The following is an 18,242-nucleotide window of genomic DNA, read 5'->3' as shown; positions in this document are numbered from 1 at the left end:
TCCGTTATTGGAGGTATGATAACAGACATGGTCTGAGCTGATTTGGAAACCCTATGGTCTTTTAACAATAGAAGGATTTCTCCCTCCCCCCTCCGTCTCTCTTCCTTCTCTACAGGATTACATTCTTGAGCTCTTTGCCCTACAATGAGAGGGAGATGCCTTCACTGCTACTTACCTTCTGCACACAGATAAAAATCAATGATTAACCCCATCTACCAAAAGCCCATTGATTCTTGCACAAAGATTCTGCCTAAAACAATAGGGTTAATCATCAGTTCACCTCCCTCATTTAATTTATCCTTGTCCTTTCATCTCCTCCTCACTCCGTTTTCTTTGCTAGCCCCAAGGTTTCAACAGCCATGAATTTGTCCCTTCTCTCTTCCCACTCCCCACCCACCCCGCCAGTTCCAGCTATAGGCCCTTGTATTTCAAGTAGTTCTGAGACACCCTGTAGCCTTGTAGGCTGCATCCATTAATAGAGTTCTGACAACCACTAAATGCTCCATTGGGTCCCAGAGGGAAGGAAGTAGGCTCTTGGAAAGGGAATGAAAACTGGATATTGTTATACTGTTTAAAAGTCACCAGTCCAGCAACAAAAAGACAAGTTCTACTGGCTACCTGCCACTTATTTTCCCCCACAGAATTCTCTTCCATTGACTGACTGAAATCAGCAAAAGGATAATGCATGGGAGCAATCAGTGGACCTTGACCTAGTGTCTCAGCTGACTTGCAGTGTTTGTTCAAACCTCATTTAGAAACTCACCTACTTTCCCTCTTGGCTGAGACCTAGCAATGTAGAGGGACCCTACCGTGGGATGGAGAATGGCAGATGGATGTGGATGGACAGGAACAGCACTGAAGAGACTGCCAGGTACTGGGGCTGAGATGGTTGGATCATCATAGGCTGGAGCAGCAATGAAGAGGCAGCCACTCAGAAGTGAAGCTGAGCAGATGGGATCAGCAGTGACAAAGCTTTTACCCAGTAGTGCGACTGATGGCAGAGGAAAAGGATGATAGGCAAGAGAAGCACCAAAGAGGCCACACAAGGGAGTTGAGAATATTGACATGATACACTAGACCTTTGTCCTTCAGCATGGCTGCTACAAATAGATGGACAGAACATACTGAAGAAGCCTTCAGTAGGCTCTAGGCCTAAGAAAGGTAGGTAGAGCTGGATTGAAAGAAGGGACCCACACAGCACTATAATATATTATAATCCCTGCATATTCTGATAGGCCTTGGAGCCTAACTCAGAGCAGCCTCTCTGTGTCCCAGTCGGCCAAGTTTGGGAGAAAGGGGGAAATGGAAAACAAGGAGCTACAGGGAAGTGCTGCGAGGTGTGGGCTTTGCTGCAGAATATCTAGCCTGTGTAAACATGTGGCAGGCAGTAGAGTAGGAAGGTGCTTGGATTCTGGGGAGCAGAAAAGTAGGAGGTATCTATGTGAGGAGAGGATTAAGGTCTAAACCCTGCATAGCCCAATGGTGGCATTATCAAAGCCATATGGACTCCTGTCACACAGCAATTCTTGGCAAGCTTTTTTTAAAGCTATGAACATAATGCTTTGTAAGTATTATAGATTAAAACAACTGTTAGTAAAGCAAGCAAAAATTAAGGGTATTTGCTTACACTTCTATCTTATCTATGTGATTCGTGCCTTATAAAATACCTATCTGAGCACCAACTTCAAGGGTGGGGGAAAAGGCCAAAAAGTATGGAAATGGACAGTTAAAGTCATAAAACACCTTCAACTCTGCCCCACTATTCTACCCATATGATGCATGAGGCAGATGTTTTTCTAACAATTTGAAGTCTGCACTTCATAGCTTCTGACATCTTAAATCCTGACTAGTCATAGCACTGTGCATACAGTGCAGGAACTAAATACTGTTTACTAAGGATGTTAAATTCTGGCTTGGCACAGTTGAAAGAATTTTCAACTAGGTGAAGTTAAAATTTTTGAATTATGTATATTTGCAATGGCTTGTCTCAGCTTACAAAGGATGGAACATGTATGTGGTGGGAAGACTCAGGTTTATAATATATAAGGTAAAGTATATAAAGATAACTGCAAAGTACTTCACTGAGGTAGGAAAAATCAAATGCACAGATACAAAATGGGTAATAACTGACGCAATGGTAGTACTGCTGAAAAGGACCTGGGAGAGTACAGTGGATCACAAATTAACTATGAGTCAACCATGTGGTGCAATTGCAAAAAAGGCAAATGTAATTCAGGGGCATATTAAGAGTGTCATCATATGTAAGACCCTGAAGCTAACTGTCCCACTCTATTCTGCACTGATGAGGCCTCAGCTGCAGTACTGTGTCTAATTCTGGGTACCACACTTCAGGAAAGATGTGAACAAATCGGAGAGAGTCCAGAGAAGAGCAACAAAAATGATAAAAGGTTTAGAAAATCTGACCTATGAGGAAAGAGGTTTAAAAAAAAAACAAAAAAAACAAAAAATACTCAGTCTTGAGAGAAGACTGAGGAGAGACCTACTACCAGTCTTCAAATATGTTAAGGACTATTATAAAAAGGATATTGATCAATTGTTCTCAATGTCCACTGAAGGTAGAACAAGAAGGAAGGGGCTTAATCTACAGCAAGGGAGATTTAGGGGACGTCTACAGTACGAAATTAATTCGAACTTATTTTATTTGAGTTTTTGGAAGCGATTTTATACATTCGGTGTTGTGTGTCCCCACTAAAGCATGTGAATTCGGCAGAGTCCGTCCACAGTACCGAGGCTAGCATCAAATGTCGGAGCAGTGCACTGTGGTAGCTATCCCACAATTTCCGCAGTCTCTGCCGCCCATTGGAATTGTGGGTTAAGCTCTCAGGGCATGATGGGGCAAAAACATTCTTGCGGGTGTTTCTGGGTGTGTGCTGTCACTCGCTCCTCCCTCCGTGAAAGCTACGGTAGACGCCATGCTGCCAGCAGACAGTGCAGCACGGTACTCCGCCTGTCTCCTAGTACTATGAATCCACCTCGCATGTCCTCTCATCTTTCTATCTACTCTTTCATCTAACCATTTCCCGCCTTTTTTCGGCTACCATGAACAGAGCCACACAGCTTCCGCCGCTTTTTCGATGTTGTCTGTCCTGGGCTCCCGTGGAAGCTACAGAAGGCAACAATTCCCCGCTGTTTTTCAGGCATCGTGAACAGAGCCACACAGCTTCCACCACAAACTCTGCTCTCCCACTCTTGCAGCTCTAACAAGCTTCCCAACTCCATGAAAGCTACAAAGAACCATTTACCACCTTTTATCAGCCATCTTGAACTGAACAGCTTGTTTTACACCCTTCTTCCAGGATTATCCATGCAGGTGCCATAGCACGGCAAGCATGGAGCCCGCTCAGATCTCCGCTGCAGTTTTGACCATTGTAAATACCTCGTGTGTTATCCAGCACTATGTGCAGTACCTGCAAAACAGGGTGAGGAAGCAACGGCAGTGTGATTACTATACTGATGAGGACATGGACACAGACATTCCTAGAAGCATAGCATGTGGCGATTGGGAGATCATGGTGGCATTGGGCCTAGTTCATTCCATGGAACGCCAATTCTGGGCCCGGGAAACAAGCACAGAGTGGTGGGATCGGATAGTGTTGCAGGTCTGGGATGACTCCCAGTGGCTGTGAAACTTTTGTATGCGTAGGGCCACTTTCATGGAACTGAAGCACAAAGAAACCAAAATGAGAGCAGCCCTTATGATTGAGAAGCGAGTGGCCATAGCACTGTGGAAGCTTGCAACGCCCGGCAGCTACTGGTCAGTCAGGAATCAGTTTGCAGTGGGCAAATCTACTATAGAGGCTGTAGTGCTGCAAGTAGCCAACGCAATCATTGACCAGCTGCTATCAAGGGTAGTGACTCTGGGAAATGTGCAGATCATTGTGGATGGCTTTAATGCGCTGGGGTTCCCTAACTGCCGCAGGGAGATAGACGGAACGCATATCCCTATCTTGGCTCTGGCACACCGTGGCAGCCAGTACATAAACCGCAAGGGGTACTTTTCTAAGGTGCTGCAAGCACTGATGGATCACAAGAGATGTTTCACCGACATCAACATGGGATGGCTGGGAAAGGTGCACGACGCTTTCAACTTCAGGAACTCTGGTCTGTTTGAACAGCTGCAGGAAGGGACTTACTTCCCAGACCAGAAAATTACCGTGCGGGGGGAGGGAGGGGAAGAGTGTTGAAATGCCTATAGTTATCCTTGAAGAGCCAGCCTACCCCTTAATGCCATGGCTCATGAAGCCATACACAGGCACCCTGGACACTAGTAAGGAGCAGTTCAACTATAGGCTGAGCAAGTGCAGAATGGTGGTGGAATGTGCTTTTGGATGTTTGAAAGTGCGCTGGCGCAGTTTACTGACCAGTTAGATCTCAGCACAACCAATATTCCAACTGTAATTGCTGGTGGTTGTGTGCTCCACAATATCTGTGAGAGTATGGCGTGCTTGGAGCTTGAGGCAACTCGCCTGGCGGCCAATTTCGCACAGCCAGACAACAGGGCAATTAGAATAGCGCAGCAGGGTGCACTGCACATCAGAGAAGCTTTGAAAGGTGGTTTCGTGACTGGCCCGGGTATGGTGTGACAGTTGTTTATTTCTCTTGAAGATACATATACACATGAAAGGAAATAAAGTCTAAATTGTTTTAAAACTGTTCTTTGAGGCACAATGCATTGAGAGAAATTAAAAAGTAGACTGGGGGAGGCGGTGGGGTTAGGTTGGGGGCTGGAGGAGGAGGGAAAGACAAGTCCAGAAACCAAACCAAAAGCTTGTATATGCCAGCTTTCTGGTGCTTGGGCGATCCTCTGGGGTTGTGGGTGGGTCCCTGTAGCCTCCCCCCTCGTGTTCTTGGGCGTCGGAGGCTATGGAACTTGGGGAGGAGGGAGGGCGGTTATACAGGGGCTGCAGCGGCAGTCTGTGGTCTTTCTGCCTTTCCTGCATTAGATCCACCATACAGCAGAGCATGTCAGGTTGCTCCCCCATGAGCTTGACCATAACGTCCTGCCTGCTCTCATTGCGCGCCTCCCTCCTCTCCATGTTCCTGTAATGCTTTATGGGACTCTGCAATTGTTTGCCTCCATGCACTCAGCTGGGCCCTATCAGTGTGGGAGGACTGTATGAGCTCAGCGAACATGTCTTCCCCGAGTCTGTTTTTTCCACTTTCTAATCTGGACAAGCCTCTGGGCACCTGCAGGAGAAAAAGGGAGGGTAGTATTTTAAAATACACATTTCAGAGAGCAAAGGGGCCACTTTGGCATGAGTAGGCCATCACACACAGCCGGGCAACAGAATTCAGCTTGCAGGCAGCCTAGGGGCACGTGGGGTTCTGCTGCTTCTACATTAATTTCAATGTTTTCAAACGGCTGGGACCCCTTTCCCATAGCAAGCAATGCCTGGTGGGTTTGCCATAAAGGAGGGCCTGCGGGCTCTCTGGGATGATCACTTCAAACACCCAACCTCCTCCCCCCCCATCCACTGCATGGCTCCAATGAGGCTCTGAGCAGGGATGAGCCCTTTAAACTATACTCGAACAGCCCAGCATGGCTGGGTTTCCCACCCCCCACCACGTGGCTCTGATCAGGCTCTCACTCACCAGAAGTACCTTCTCCAGGGTCGTGGTACAGGAGCCCGCACTGGGAGAGAGGGGAGGCTTTTGGCTCCAGCGTTAAGATTAGTTCCTGGCTGGGGGTGGGGGGGAGGAAACAGATTCCCCACTTGCTGCCTGTGCACTGTCATCCTCCTCCTCTTCATCCTCCAATGACTCTTCCTCCTCGCTCCATGCAACTCCTCCCTTGCAGATGTCCACGGACAGTGGTGGGGTATGGTGGCATCACCCCCCATAATTGCATGGAGGTCACGGTAAAAGCGGAATATATGGGGCTGTGAGCCAGAGCACCCGTTTGCCTCCCTAGCTTTTCAGTACACTTGCCTTAGCTCCTTGATTTTTGTATGACACTGCTCTGTGTCCCTGGAGTAGCCTCTTTCCATCATGGCCCTGGAGACTTTAGCGTACGTATTTGCATTCCTTTTTTTGGAACATAGTTCTGCCATAACAGACTCGTCTCCTCAACATGTGATGAGATCCAGTACCTCCCGTTTGGACCACGTTGGAGCTTGTCTGCAAATCCAGGACTGCATGATCTCTTGTGATGGTGGACTCTGCATGGTCACCTGTGCTGCTGGTAACCAAACAGGAAATGAAATTCAAAAGTTCCCAGGGCTTTTCCTGCCCACCTGGCTAGTGCATTGGAGTTGAGAGTGTCATCCAGAGCGGTCACAAGGGAGCATTCTGGGATAGCTCCCAGAGGCCAATAAACGTTGAATTGCATCCACACTACCTTTAACCCGGGATTGTGATCTCAATTTAAGTGCTACTCCACTTGCCAAGGTGGAGTACAGAAATCGATTTAAAGAGCCCTTTAAATAAAAAAAGCCGGTTTGGTCATGTGGACAGAATCATTTTTTTCCAAAATAACAGACTAGTGTAGACCAGGCCTTAGATTAAATATTACAAAAAACTTTAAGGCCTGCTCTACACTATAAAGTTTGGTTGATGTAAGCTATCTCCTGTCAAACTAGCTGTATGTGTCTAATCTTAAATTTTTCTCCCTCCTCTGTAAGTGCCCCATTAGAGTGATACAGTAAAACTACCTCCCCAAATGGTGTTGAGACATGGTGAATATTCTGAGGTTCATGCAGCACAAGTGTAGACACTGTGTGACCTATGTCAACACTCACAGTCCTCCAGCAGCTGTCCCAAACTACCCAATACTGACCACTTTGGTGGCAAGCTTTCCCTTGTGTGCAACTGCCCTAACAATCACACCAGATACACACTCCAGCTGTGCTCCTGCCTGGAGTAGACAGGAGATAGTGGAACTCCTGGCCCTGTGGGGAGAAGAAGCTCTGCCAGCACAGCTGTGAAGCAGTCATTGAAACATTGACATCTATGAGCAGATTGCACAAGGGATGCAGGCAAAGGGATATGATATAGATAATTGGGTATGTGATGACTGGCAGAACTGCATGGTGACTTGCCTGCCTGATGCGCAGGTCGTGGCTCTCTTGAGACATCTAGATAAGCTTATGTGTAGGGCTGGGGAGGAGCTGGTGCTCGTTGTACATGTAGGTACCAATGACATAGGGAAGGATAGGAGAGAGGTCCTAGAGGCCAAATTTAGGTTGCTAGGTAAGAGATTGAAGTCCAGGACCTCCATGGTACCATTCTTTGAAATACTTCCAGTTCCACATGCAGGACCAGTTAGACAGGCAGAACTTCTGGGTCTCAATGTGTGGATGAGATGATGGTGTAGGGAGGAGGGGGGGTAGATTTATTAGGAACTGGGGAAACTTTTGGGAAAGGGGGAACCTATACAGGAAGGATGGGCTTTACCTAAACCAAAATGGAACCAGATTGCTGGCACTTAAAATTAAAAAGGTCATAGAGCAGTTTTTAAAATAAGAGCTGGGGGAAAGCCAACAGGTGCGGATGAGCACATGGTTTAGATATCCCTTTGGGGAGGATCTATAAATGGAGATTCCCCATGTCCAATAAGGAGGAGAGGATGGAAGATGATAAAATACAGGTAGGATCTGATGAGAAACAGTCAAAAGAAAAAAAGTCCCATTCAATTACATCATGTAATGGCAGACAGCTAAAAAGAGACAAGTTTTTAAAGTGCTTATATATCAGTGTTAGAAGTCTACATAAGGTGGACAAACTAGAGTGCCTTGTATTAAATGAAGATATTGATACAACAGGCATCATAGAAACTTGGTGGAATGAGGATAATCAATGGGACACAGTAATACCAGGGCACAAAACATATTGGAAGGACAGAACAGGTCGTGCTGGTGCAGGAGTGGCACTATATGTGAAAGAACATTGTAGACATGCAGACTCACCCCTGCGGCGCCTCCTGCTGGTCTGTTCTGGGAATTAGCTCATTCCAGCTCCAGAGCGCCCTCTGCAAGCCAGTGATCCGGCTATCCTCTGGGCCCCCATGTCCCTCCCAGGACCCAGTGCCCCTTTATCTGGGGTGCTACCCCCTTGGTAGTAACCCCTTTCTCTCAGGGTCTCCCCTCCCCAGGGACCCCCACCCACTACCCCCACCTCACCTCAGTGTATGGCTACTGCCAGTCATAGTCTAGCCCCACACCCTGGGACAGACTGCAGTATCAGCCTACTCATCACTGGCAAGGAGGGTTTGGACCTGCTGCCTTGGCCTACCCCTGGGCTGCCCCCTGCAACTCCCAGTATCCCTTGACCTTCTGCTAGGCCACAGCCTGGGGCTTTCCAGCCCAGAGCTCCCCAGCAACTCTGCCTTTCCCCAGCCCTGCTCCACTCAGGTACCCTATCTCTAGCTCCCTACATCCAGGCCCTTCTCCCTCTACAGGGAGAGGGAGACTGTCTGGGCTCCTGGCTTCTCTGCCTTTATAGGGCCAGCTGAGGCTGTTTGGGGCGTGGCCCCAGCTGTAGCTACTTCCCCCAATCAGCCCAGCCCAAAAGCTGTTTTCTCCAGCTACAGCCCCCCTCCCAGGGCTGTTTTTAACCCTTCAGGGCAGGAGCAGGGGTCCACCCTGCTACAAACATGTAGAATCAAATGAAGTAAAAATCTTAAATGAACCAAACTGTACCATAGAATCTCTATGGATAGTAATTCCATGCTTCAATAATAAGAATATAGCAGCAGGGATATATTACAGACCACCTGACCAGGATGGTGATAGTGACTATGAAATGCTCAGGGAGATTAAAGAGGCTATTAAAATAAAAAAATCAATAATAATAATGGGGGATTTCAACTATTCCCATAGTGACTGGGTACATATCATCTCAGGAAGGGATGCAGAGATAAAGTTTCTTGACACCTTAAATGACTGCTTCTTGGAGCAGCTAGTCCTTGAACCCACAAAAGGAGAGGCAATTCTTGATTTAGACCTAAATGGAGCACAGGATCTGGTCCAAAAGGTGAATATAGCTGGACTGTTTGGTAATAGTGACCATAATATAATTAAATTTAACAATCCTGTGGCGGGAAAAACATCACAGCAGCCCAATACTGTAGCATTTAATTTCAGAAAGGGAACAACACAAAAATGAGGAAGTTAGCTAAACAGAAATTAAAAGGTACAGCGCCAAAAGTAAAATCCCTGCAAGCTGTATGGAAACTTTTTAAAGACACTGTACTAGTGGCTCAACTTAAATGTATACCCCAAATTAAAAAAACATAGTAAAAGAACCAAAAAGAGCCACCATGGCTAAACAAAATAAAAGAACCAGTGAGAGGCAAGAAGGCCTCCTTTAAAAAGTGGAAGTTAAATCCTAATGAGGAAAATAGAAAGGAGCTTAAACTGTGGCAAATGAAGTGTAAAAATATAATGAGAAAGGCCAAAAAAGAGTTTGAAGAACAGCTAGCCAAAGACTCAAAAGGTAATAGCAAATTTTTTAAGTACATCAGAAGCAGGAAGCCTGCTAAACAACCAGTGGGGCCACTGGACGATCAAGATGATAGAGGAGCATTCAAGGATGATAAGGCCATTGCGGAGAAGCTAGATGAATTCTTTGCATCAGACTTCACGGTTGAGGATGTGAGGGAGAGTCCCAAACCTGAGCCATTCTTTTTAGGTGACAAATCTGAGGAACTGTCCCAGATTGAGGTGTCATTAGAGGAGGAATTGGAACAAATTGATACATTAAACAGTAATAAGTCACAAGGGCCAGATTGTATTCACCCAAGAGTTCTGGAGGACTGAAATGTGAAATTGCAGGACTACTAACTGTAGTCTGTAACCTATCATTTAAATCAGCTTCTGTACCAAATGACTGGAGGATAGCTAATGTGATGCCAATTTTTAAAAGGGCTCCAGAGGTGATCCCAGCAATTACAGGCTAGTAAGCCTGACTTCAGTCCTGCCAAACTGGCTGAAACTATAGTAAAGAACAGAATTGTCAGACACATAGATGAACAGAATTTGTTGGGGAACAGTCAGCATGTTTTTTGTAAAGGGAAATCATGCCTCACCAATCTACTTGAATTCTCCAAGGGGGTCAACAAGCATGTGGACAAGGGGGGATCCAGCGGATACAGTGTATTTAGATTTTCAGAAAGCCTTTGATAAGGTCCCTCACCAAAGACTCTTATGCAAAGTAAGCAGTCATAGGATAAGAGGGAAGGTCCTCTCGTGGATTGGTAACTGGTTAAAAGATAGGAAACAAAGGGTAGGAATAAATGGGCAGTTTTCAGAATGGAGAGAGGGTAAATAGTGGTGTCCCCCAGGGGTCTGTACTGGGACCAGTCCTATTCAACATATTCATAAATGATCTGGAAAAAGGGGTAAACAGTGAGGTAGCAAAATTTGCAAATGATACAAAACTACTCAAGATAGTTAAGTCCCAGGACGACTGCAAAGAGCTACAAAAGGATCTCTCAGAACTGGGTGACTGGGCAATAAAATAGCAGATGAAATTCAATGTTGATAAATGCAAAGTAATGCAAATTGGAAAACATAATCCCAACTATACATATAAAATGATGGGGTCTAAATTAGCTGTTACCACTCAAAAAGGAGATTTTGGAGTCATTGTGGATAGTTTTCTGAAAACATCCACTCAATGTGCAGTGGCAGTCAAAAAAAGCAAACAAAATGTTTGGAATCCTTAAGAAAGGGATAGATAAGACAGAAAATATCATATTTCCTCCTGTAGCACGGCACGGACTCACCCAGCGGCACCTCCTGCTGGTCGTCCTCAGGAATTAGCTCTTTGACCCAGGAGTGCCCTCTGCAGGCCGGTGATCTGCATGCCGGTGGCCTCTGTGTCCCTCCCAGGACCCGGTACCCTTTATCCCAGGGTTCTGCCTCCTGCAATACCCCACAGTCTTACTGGGTTTCCCCACCCCAGGGGAACCCCCACATCGCCTCAGTCATGGCTACTGCCAGTCTCTGTTTAGCCCCCGCACCCTGGAGTGGACTGCAGTCTATCAGCCAATCATCACAGGCAACAAGGGTTTGGACTGGCTGCCTTTACCCACCCTCCGGCTGCCCCTCTGCAAGCCCAATGCCTAGGTGGGCCTAGAACTAAGCCCTGCAGCCTGGGGAGTTGCTGGCCTAGGGCTTCTCAGCTCCTAAGGCCTTTCCCCAGCCCTGCCTCACTCTAGGTCCCTGCGGTGAGTTCTCCAGCAGCCACACCTGTCTCCCTCTCCCATCAAAGAGAGAGACTCCTGCTTCTGGCTTCCCTGGCCTCCTTATAAGACCCAGTTACTTAGTTTGGGGCGTGGCCCCAGCTGCAGCCACTTCCCCCAATCAGCCAGGGTTTTACCTTGCCCAGCCCCAGCCCTTTGTAGGGCTTTTCCAACCCCTCCAGGGCCGGAGCGGGTGCTCGCCCCACTACATCTCTATATAAATCCATGGAACACCCACATCTTGAATACTGTGTGCAGATGTGGTAGCCCCATCTTAAAAAAGATATATTGGAATTGGAAAAGGTTCAGAAAAGGGCAACAAAAATGATTAAGGGTATGAACGACTGCCATATGGGGAAAGATTAATAAGACTGGAACTTTTCAGCTTGGAAAAGAGATGACTAATGATATGATATGATAGAGGTCTATAAAATCATGACTGGTGTAGAAAAAGTAAATAAGGAAGTGTTATTTACTCCTTCTCTTAACACAAGAACTAGGGGCCACCAAATGAAATTAATAGGCAGCAGGTTTAAAATAAACAAAAGCAAGTATTTTTCACACAACGCACAGTCAACCTGTGGAACTCCTTGCCAGAGGATGTTGTGAAGGCCAAGACTATAACAGGGTTCAAAAAAGAACTAGATACAATCACGGAGGATAGGTCCATCAGTGGCTATTAGCCAGGATGGGCAGGGATGATATCCCTAGCCTCTGTTTGCCAGAAGCTGGGAATGCGCGACAGGGGATGGATCACTTGATGATTACCTGTTCTGTTCATTCCCTCTGGGGCACCTGGCACTGGCTAGTCCAGGGGTGGCTAACCTGAGCCTGAGAAGGAGCCAGAATTTACCAATGTACATTGCCAAAGCCACAGTAATACGTCAGCAGCCCCCCATCAACTCCTCCACCCGCTCTCAGTGCCTCCCACCCACCGGCTGATCAGCACCCCCGCCCCACGTCCCAGTCAGCTGTTTCATGGTGTGCAGGAGGCTCAGAGGGAGGAGCGAGGCACTACAGGCTTGGGGGGGGGAAACAGGAAGGGGTGGAGTGGGGGTAGGGCCTGTGGCAGAGCCAGGGGTTGAGCAGTGAGCACCCCCCAGCACATTGGAAAGTTGGCACCTGTAGCTCCAGCCCCGGAGTCGGTGCCTATACAAGGAGCCGCATATTAACTTCTGAAGAGCTGCATGTGGCTCTGGAGCCAAAGGTTGGCCAAAGACAGACCTATGTTCTTATGCCAGGGACCAGCAGCAGTGCCACATGAAAGCCAAGAAACTGCAACAGGCATACCAGGCGACCAGGGAGGCCAAGAGTCAATCTAGTGCTGATCTGCAGACCTGCCACTTTTACAACGAGCAGCATGGCACACTGGTGGAGACCTCACACCCACCCCACACACCACTATGGGTACCTCCAAGGAGCACAAGTCACAGGTCCCTGGAGTAACCAGTGAGGAGGAGGAGGAGGATGGGAAACATGCAACTGTGGGGTCCAGCTGTGCCGCAAGGCAGTTCCATGGCAGAGACTTCACCACAGTCCTGGCAATTGAGCATGGGCAAGCCTGATGTAGGGGAAGGAACCTTGGGTAAGCTTGTGAATGCATTTCCCATTAAAATAGTTAAATGTACTGATGGTACCCGACCTCAAAGTATCAGGATAGCTATTGACTTTTCAGTAATTTACTCATACTAGAAGAGGTAGTGGTACTACAAACAGAAGTAGAGTTATTATTTGCTTTTCATTTCCCTGTAAAGTTAGGTGGGAGGGAAGCATCTAGAGGATTTGCTTATGTACACAGGGCTGTTCCTTGAATCCTCATGAGAGATCTCAATGAACGGAGCTACTTTGCAATCCTCCCCTGAATGTTTCTAGGGATGGCAGCCTAATTTCTTCCTCCACAGTAGAACATTTTCCCATGCCACTGCACGATGGCTTCAGCTGGGCACCACTGCAGTAAACAAGCTAGCAGCATACAGGCCCAGGCAGCTTCAGGACACCAGTAGCTGCTGAGCTCTCTCTGCCTTTGTTACCAGGGCCGGTGCAACCATTTAGGTGACCTATGCAGTCGCCTAGGGTGCTAGGATTTGGGGGGCACCATTTTCTTTGGCAGTGACCGCGGCGGCCGGATCTTCAGCCACCCCGGTCGCCGCCGGCATTTAGGCGGAGGGAGCTGGGGCAGGGGAGCACGGGGAGGGCCGCCTGCAGCAAGTGGGGGGGGGCGGCACGCAGGGGAACTTCCGCCCCAGCTCACTGCCCCACCTCCTCCCGAGCACACCGTGGCTGCTTCACTTCTCCGCCTCCCAGGCTTGCGGCACCTAAGCTGATTGGCGCGCAAGCCTGGGAGGTGGGAGAAGTGAAGCAGCCACGGCGTGCTCGGGGAGGAGGCGGAGCAGGGGTGAGATGCTTCACTTCTCCCGCCTCCCAGAGGCTAACTAAAGGAGGTCCTGTCAGAGATGGCGGCCAGCAGTAAGCGCTGTCCCGGTTCGTGGGATTTTTTAAAAGGTGAGAAATTATGAGCTAGGGTGGTATTATGGGTTGGGGAAGGTTGCATGATGGAAACGTGACCCCTCGCTCCCAGTCTCCCCTGCGGGACTCGTTTCTGCCCAGCCATGCATCGCCCACAGCGTGCAGGACGATGGCAAGTTGCACACTGAGACACCTACCCATGGTGCACTGCACTGTGTATTGACACATGCACTCCTGGTGAGTACATGCAATGCCAGCACAAGGAGCCAAGTATGCATGCACTCAAGTGATACATTATCTCCAGTACCTTTATGCTGCCATTACTTGCATCAACCAAAGTTTATAGTGTAGACACGGCCTAACTATAAGGATGGTTAAGCACTTGACCAGGCTTCCAAGGGAGGTTTTGGAATCCCCATCATTGGAGATTTTTAAGAACAGGTTGGACAAACACCGTCAGGGATGGTCTAAGTCAGTGGCTCTCAATCTTTCAGGAGCCTGATTTGTCTTGCATACCCCCAAGTTTCACCTCACTTAAAAACTTGCATACAAAATCAGACATAAAAATACAAAAGTGTCACAACCACACTAGTACTGACAAATTGCTCCCTTTCCCATTTTTACCATATAATTATAAAATAAATCAACTGGACTATAAATATTGTACTTACATTTCAGTGTATAGTATATAGAGCAATATAAACAAGTCACTGTCTGTGTGAAATTTGAGTTTGTACTGACTTTGCTAGTGCTTTTTATGTAGCCTGTTGTAAAACTAGAAAAATATCTAGATGAGTTGATGTATCCTGTGGAAGACCTGTGCAATTCCCCGGGGGTACACACACCCCTGGTTGAAAACCACTGGACTAGGTTTACTTGGTCCTGCTGCAGCACAGGGAGGTGGGACTTGATGGCTCCTTGAGGTGCCTTCCAGCCCTACATTTCTGTGATTCTGTAAGGTAGATGTCTGTTCATCCTATGTTGAAGAATAATGGCAAAATATACTCCTGGATCTCTCCACAACATTCAGTATGGTCGATCACGAGATGCTGCTCCTGATATCCTAATTGAGAGAAGGGGTGTAGGGGACCCAAGAAAATTCATTAAAATGGTTTGAATCCTTCCTGGAGAGCCACATGCAGAGGTTAATTATGGGAAATTGCACTTCTGCTACAAGACGTCCCACCTGACTCAATTCTCTTCCATGTCCTTTCAATATTAACATACAACCACTGGGAGAACTAGTAAGACCTACTGGGCTCAGATGCTCTGACGAAGTGGGAATGTTCTTGATGTGTTATGTGAATGCTGAGTGGGCAGTATTAACTTGGGAAGGTTGCAGGGGAGTTTGGGACTGCCTGCATTGGGGAAGGGAGCATACCTGAGCATGTAACCTGAGAACCCAGGTTGGGGGGTTGGAGGCCAGGTAACACCTCTGCCCGGGAAACTAGAAAAGGGACAAAGGCTGGGGGAGGAGCTGAGGGGAGACTGAGTGAGAGGCTGGAGGGAGTTTCAGTTTTGAGCTGGCTGGGAAATGGAGAGGGGCGCCCCGACAGGGCTTGGGCTTCCCAACAGGGCTTTGGCCTCCCTGGGGGCCCCAGATGGACCTAACTAAAGGGAGTCCTGTTGTCTGTACCAGCAAGACCTGTTTTGGACTGTGTTCCTGTCGTCTAAATGAACCTTCTGTTTTACTCGCTGGCAGAGAGTCATGGTGAATCGCAGGAAGGGAGCGGCTGTGCCGGGCCTAGTCTCCCCCCACATTCCGTGACAGATGCCAACAATGTGCCAATGATGTGCAACTATCGCTGTCACTGACAACCTACCACAGCAGCACTGTCACTCAGCTCTCCTAGGCTACATCTACCTTGGAGCTGGAGGTGTAATTTCCAGCTAGGGTAGGTGTACATGCACTAGTGCTGATCGAACAAGCAAGCTAATAATAGCAGTGCAGCCATGGCCGCATGGGAGGCAGGCTGAGCTAGCCACCCTGAGTGTGGCGCAAGGATCTCAGAAAGGGTGTGTGCGGGGCAGCTAGACTGTCCTGCCACCCAGGCAGCTGCACTGCTATTTTTAGCATGCTCACTCCATCAGGGCTAGAGCAAGTGTGTCTATCCAAGCTGGAAATTACACCTCCAGTGTAGACATACCTTTTGTGTCTAGCTTTGGAAGAGGTCGTGGACGTTAAAGCCTAGAGCAAGGCAGCAGTTGTAGCTGTAGGCAGAGGAAATTGTTTAAAAGAGCTTGCTCCCACTAAGCCTGAGCCAAGGTGCAGTGAAGTCAATGGAAACCCTGCCATTGACTTTCCTGGGCTTTGGATCAGGCCCACAGTGTGGTCTTCTCCAGCCAAGGATGCTTTCCCACAAAATTGTCAAGCCAGCTATAGTTCATGTGATCTTCTACATGCTTCACTGAGTTAGCAAACAGCAACATCCATGAGAAACATGATCAATCATCTCGGTGAGTCTAGGAGAACCGCATCACAGCTTTGATGATGCTCTGGCCTCAGTAATATATGCCTTTGTTTACCTCCTGGTTGAGTTATAGTGATGTAATTGACCTGGGTTTGAAATCATCAGTCCTGAGACAGCTACAACTGGTACAGAATGCTGCAGCACACATCAGAACTACAGGCTACTGAAAACCCATCACCTGGTATCCTACTCATGCCACTAAATCCCATTCAATACTCTATCAAGTCTCAGGTCTTGGTACTTAATGTGAAACAGTCTGGGTCCAGGATGTAGGAGAGACAACCTCACCCTTTGGGGTTTCAGCTGCTCTGGACAGCTCTGGCACAGTGGAATAGTCTACTGCAAGAGAGCTGCTTGTGTGTGCAGGAGACAGAGCTTTCTTGGGCACTGGCCCAAGACAATAAAACTTACTCCTGCAAGAACTACCACAAACCTCACCCCTTTCTAGTCCAGTGCAAAGCATGCTATTGCAACCTCGCCTTCTCAGATTACAGCACATGGTGTTTCCACTCACATTCAAAAGAAACCTCCTATGCAGTTTCCCCCCGAAAAGAGGAATGGAGAGGAAGCCCCACATGACAGATAGTAGCCATTATGTTTAGCTGATCTTTCTCACAGCTTAATGATGGGAAAGATTCTCTAGTCCTGTGTTGGGTTGCGTTTGTTTTTGCTGGCTTCATGTTTTTTAAACTTCTCCTGGTCTTGCTCACAAATAGAAATTAGAGCTGGAAAAGACCTATGACAGCATGTAGGTCATTCCCTCTCTCCAGGGTCTGCCTTGAACACAGCCAACAAATTTGACTGCTTTGGGTCCCATGTTTCTGGATGCCCCAGACAAACCCACAACTCTTTGACCTGCCCATTTACTCTCTTAGGCAGTGGGACCAACAATGTGGCATCTCATTGTCTAATCTCCTACCTTCTGCAAATTGTAAAGTCACTCAGTGCAGGATTATTCCCTCGGGAAGATAATCTCAACCCTTCTTTTGGTCTGGCTGCGCCTCTCATTTTGTCAGGGACTCCAGCAATGCTCTTTGATGCTGTGCCTTCGTTGCATCATTTTGGAAGTCTTGTCGCTATGGCGACTGGATGCAGCTTGACAGTCTGTTTGTGGTCCACCTATTTCAGTCAGAAATTATTCTGGCTGCTTTACATTTGTAGTTATTTCAACTCATTGTTTATTAGGTGTTTTAGAGTGTCGGGGAGAATACTGATACTCTACAAAGATAAACGTTAAGAAACCTACATGTTCCATCACTTTATTGAATAAAACAAACAAAAAAAGCTGAATGGAATTTATGCTGATGTAGGTTCCAGAGCAACAGCTCTTAAAAAGAGAATTCTTTACTTAGCCCCACAGAATTGGTACAACAAGCACACAGATCAATGGGGTTCAAGTCTGGCCTTGAGATACCACTTTTAGGCTAAGCGCCTCCATGACTCATTCAATCCTCAGGCCTCTCTGCTGAGAATGCCAGCAAGAGGGCTAGGGCTAGACTGTACCAACTGTGGGCTTTGTTGTTGGTTTTGGGTGGTTGGTTTGTTTCTGGGAGGGAGATGCAGACACCTGTACACTAGGAAGTGGATTGACAACAGGAGCTAACTTTACATAATTCACTAAAGACAAATATCCCCCCACGCACTCCCCTCCCACCATTGTGATAATCTCTTCAAGAGTCGGGCAGCAGCACTGGGTAGGAGTGGAGGGCAGGCTGCATTGCTGCGACTACTGCTTTACCTGCTCAGCGGATAAAGCAAGGATTTCATCTTCCCAGGCTGGCATCCAGCACAAAACTTATTTTACAAAAAACATATTTTAAAAGAAAGACTGTCCCTTCAGGACAGATGATCATATAAAGCCAACCATCAAAGATGGCCTCTCTGCTTGGGCTAGGGAGACTGAATTCCCTGCCTAGCATTACTGATGATACCTTTAGGGCAGGGAAGAGGCAAATCAGCAGAATGGGCATGTGTAATTTACATTGCTGTTGCCTTTGCTTTACCTTTTCTGGGGCTAAACAGAAGACTTTGGTCTCTGGGGCTGTCGGACAGACACATCATCTTCACTGACTCCATGGGTCCCTTCTTGGAGAAGTGGGTGT

The sequence above is a fragment of the Mauremys reevesii genome, linkage group 1 (genome assembly GCF_016161935.1).
Source record: "Mauremys reevesii isolate NIE-2019 linkage group 1, ASM1616193v1, whole genome shotgun sequence".
In the NCBI taxonomy this organism is placed as follows: Eukaryota; Metazoa; Chordata; order Testudines; family Geoemydidae; genus Mauremys; species Mauremys reevesii.
This window is presented reverse-complemented; position numbering follows the sequence as displayed.